Source organism: Nematolebias whitei, chromosome 23 (assembly GCF_014905685.2).
Source record: "Nematolebias whitei isolate Nwh7 chromosome 23, NemWhi1, whole genome shotgun sequence".
Lineage (NCBI taxonomy): Eukaryota > Metazoa > Chordata > Actinopteri > Cyprinodontiformes > Rivulidae > Nematolebias > Nematolebias whitei.
Window position 1 is genome coordinate 12,402,675 of NC_056520.1, and position 4,177 is coordinate 12,406,851.

A 4,177-nucleotide genomic window follows, 5' to 3' on the forward strand; every position below is an offset into this window, starting at 1 on the left:
CACGTTTACTCCAGAGTTTTTCCAGATGTATTGATATGTATTTCTGAAATGCAGGTCCACACTCATTGTAAACAAAACACTTTCCTCTTTACACGATGATCAATAAATCTACGAGCCTCACCACTTTTAACCTATTTAAATCAATTTAGCCATTTCTGTAGGTTAAAATAAAAACTTTGCTAATTTTACTGGCAAATTTTGAACTTAATAACTCATGAACAAACATAGTGCAGATGATGTTTCTTACTTTATAATTGTTGCTTATTTTTACTGGTCTTCACGATTTGGCACTCTGTATGTTTAACCTGCAGGGAGACGATCCGGTGCAGCACCTGATCCTGGCCTGGCTAACTGACGCTAACACGTTGTGACTTTAACATTTAAAAGACCTGACTACATTTGTTATTGCTTCTGATTGATGTTGGTTTTTAACTAAAAGAATTATGTGTTGGTGTTTGGATTTTTAATCTTCAGGGATGTAACTCTGCAGCTCAGGTGACCCGAAGCTCTGCTGTCGTCTTCGGTAAACCTCCCAGATGTTTCAGACAATCCAAGCGTCTCCCGTTCACTAAACGTGACATCAAACTGATATTTTATCCTGCAGTTTGGATTTTTCCAGCTCATAAAATACAATCTGCCACCTATTAGACAAAACTGATTCCTCGAAACAACAAAAGCCAAACTAAAAGAAAACCGTTTTAAAGTTAGTTTTCGTTCTGGTGCAGAAGTTACGCAACCGAAGGTAACGGCCATCTGTGTTTCCCATCAAACCCACACAAATCCAGATGTTTTCCATTGAGGAACACCTGCCAGAGCTGCAGCTCAGGTTAGCACCTCCAGAGCCAGAAGAGGCTTCATTATCCTCCCCTCGTGCTCCTGGAAACGGAGCCTCTTCACGGCGTTGGAGGTTTAAAGCTGCTGAAAACTCCATGAAGAAGGAAACTTTGAGAGCACCTTTAAAGCTGCGTCTCCTCAGATCAGAAAGGTCAGAGGTCACCAAGTCTAGATGTTCTGGAACCCCCTGAGTGTCTAAAGATCTGGTTTAATCAGAAGTGAAGTAAGCAACGATCAGCTGATATCAATAACCAGCTGCCAAAATCAACAATGATCTTATTGATGCATTAAAGCTTGTAAAGATACAGAACCAGATCTGATTTCTTATCTCAGTGGAGCGTTCTGTCTCCAGACCGCACTGCAAAATGTCCCCGTTTTGATTCAAGAACATTTTCTGTCCCTCGTTACTTCGCGGTTCGACTTTTGCGCACTCGCTCTTCCCCGGTATTTCAAAGTAAGACTGTACACGACACACGGTGGTCAACTTTAATATTACTCACATGACTGGGATGGTACGGGACACAGTAAAAAGTTAACAAAAATAAATACTTTGGACTGGTGCCACCATTTTGTAGTTTTCTCTCAATAAGCCTACACTGTATTGCAACTCATAATGACTACATTTCCCAGAAGCCAACAGTGCTTCCAACCATTACCTTCTGCTGAAATGATAGAAAAGTTTTGATCCAATCTAAAAAAGTTTGGTCCTTATTCATAGTGACTTCGATGCCCAGCTGATGCAGAGAGCCGCACGGAACCGACCGGGAACCGGACCTCCAGACTAATCGTCGATCTGAGCCGCATGCCGGCCCAAGAGACCTCCTAAATGGGGAGGCGCCACCCGGAGGTCCTGCGCTCTCTCCGGAAACCACCGAGACTTCCCCCATTCAAATTTGGACTCGATCGGGACCACCGTGTGGTCCCATGCCGGCCAGCCGAAGGTCCAGCTCCCTCTAAAAGCGTTTTGGTGCTCAAGGGCTGCAGAGAGCTGACCAGAACCAGCAGGGTAGGTCTGTTGAACAGGAACTGAGTCCAACCAGAACTGAGCCGCTGTGTTCTGCAGAGCTGGTGAGTAACATTTTGTTGTACTGTGCAGTACATACGTATACTGTATGTATGTTGTTAAAATTAGTAGGTTTTAGAGTTTAGAACATTGCAAGATTGTGGGAAGTGTTTCTAAAGCCTTAATATATGTAAATACTAAAATAAATATAGCATTCCTCCTGCTTTGCAGATTTTCACTTATTGTGGGGGGAGGGGGGATGTAACCCCTGAGATAAATGAGGGACTCCTGTATTTGTGTTTTTTAAATGACACAAATAACATAATAAATGAGTAAAACTCTGCATTAATGTGAACTATTCCTTTGTAGGAACAGCAGAAGGACATTGCTGGAAAAACAGTGATGTCACTTAGAGCAAAGGTTAAAATGGAGGATGATTTTATGAGTATAACTGTCCTGCAGACTTAGCCGAAGGTTTCTGCAGCTCTCTGGTTTCAGCTCGGCACCAATGCCAAACCAAACCTTTGTGCGGCTTCATAACTCAGCTGAAATGAGACAGAAGAGGCTTAGAGCTGTAACCAAGCATCCTTCTTCGACTGATTTAACTGTCAGCCGAGGAGCGTGGGCTTTTCCTGTAGCTGAAGATCCTTCAGGTTGGTTTAATAAGAAAAAAAATCTGACGTTAAGGGATAAAGCAAAAAAATTATGGAGGATGAAAATCAGCTGATCTGAGTTCAGTTTGCTCCGATAAATCAGAACATGCTGAAACAGGAAATGCTTCATTCTGTTCTGACAAAGTTTATGGGTCACAGGTGGTTTTGATCCACTTCTGGTTCTGTTTTACACTGAAAACCAATGTTATGTAATACCGCCTCATATCCTGAACTGATCATGGATCAGATCCAGGACTCAGTGTTCAGTCTCAGGGTTGTCACAAGTCCATATGTGTAGGACAAGATCAAATCCATCCATGACAGAACACTGAGCTTTTATTTTGAGTTCTTGCTCTCTTCTGTGTCTTTCATTTCCAAAATAAAAGCCTGCAGATGTTGTCATGTCTGAAGATGAAGGCTTTAAAAACTCTTTTAGTTTTTTTTTTATATGAAATATACAAACAATGGCACATTATAGATAATGTTACAATCAAATAAGTGAAGGAGATGAAGATAAAACAAAAAATTTAGAAAAAAGGGAAAAAAGGGGAAAAGTGAAATTCAGAATATTTCATGAATTTAACAGGGGTCATAATTTCGAGTTTTACAGATTCAGAACATTTTAAAGTGTTTGAATTCTTTATATATGCAAACATTCAAATCCAGTTTCAAGATTACAAGATTGTAAAGTTCTTAAGTGTTTCACAAACTTAAGACGTGAACCAAACTGATGCTGTTTCATTCTTTTAGGACTGTCTTGGTTGGATGAGCCTCCATCCATGTTCTGCCCTGTCCTATGGACTTTAACATCTAACTGAAATTTAACAGGAAGTTTTGGAATGAAGGTTTGTTTTAGACAAAATGTCACAAAAAAATTAAAATATTGGGGGCTCGTCCGGGATTGTTAGTTTGGTAAGCAACTGCAATCTTCTTCAAAAAATGAAAACAAAAAAGGTTAAATCATGTCATCTGGACAAGTTTCTTTACACAATTTAACCTTTTTTGTTTTTATCTACCTGGATGATTGACCTTACAAACCTTTCTACATAAATGACAAACAGAAACATTTATTCAGACTTACCACCTTAAGATTTGCATACTGCTTCTTTAGAAAGACAGAAGGATTAGACCAAAACTATGATATCTTGTTAATAGATTCTTTTAAAAAGATTATTGAAAGGTTCTTTTAAAATGATCTTTTTTTTTACACATTTGAACCATCCTTCGAGGTGTTTCAGAGTACAACAATGGCATCTTTAAGAACGCGTAATGTTAGGTTTCCAAACAAAACTTCTCTTTAGAAGTAAAAGTGGTTTCTTGCACACAACGTATAATGGACAGGATTCAAGATTTGCAGGTATAAAATAAATTTTATTGCTTAAACAAAACAATTTGAACTAATTCACCCCAAACTCTCTGAAAACACAAACACAAGACAGGCTACACATACGCACCAACTCAGAAATGCAAATATTTACCACCGATACACAAATGTAAACATTTATGAGGGTAAAGCAGAAGAGAAAGCAGGAGGTTGATGATGTCAGCGGTTGTGGGTTTACAGGACAACAGAATTAAAGCAAGGGCTCTGAGATTCTTCACATCCCAGAAGAGCTGACAGAGCAGTGAAGGCACCGACAGAGAAAACACACTGCAGGTCACCGCTGTCCAGGAAAAAACAAAAACA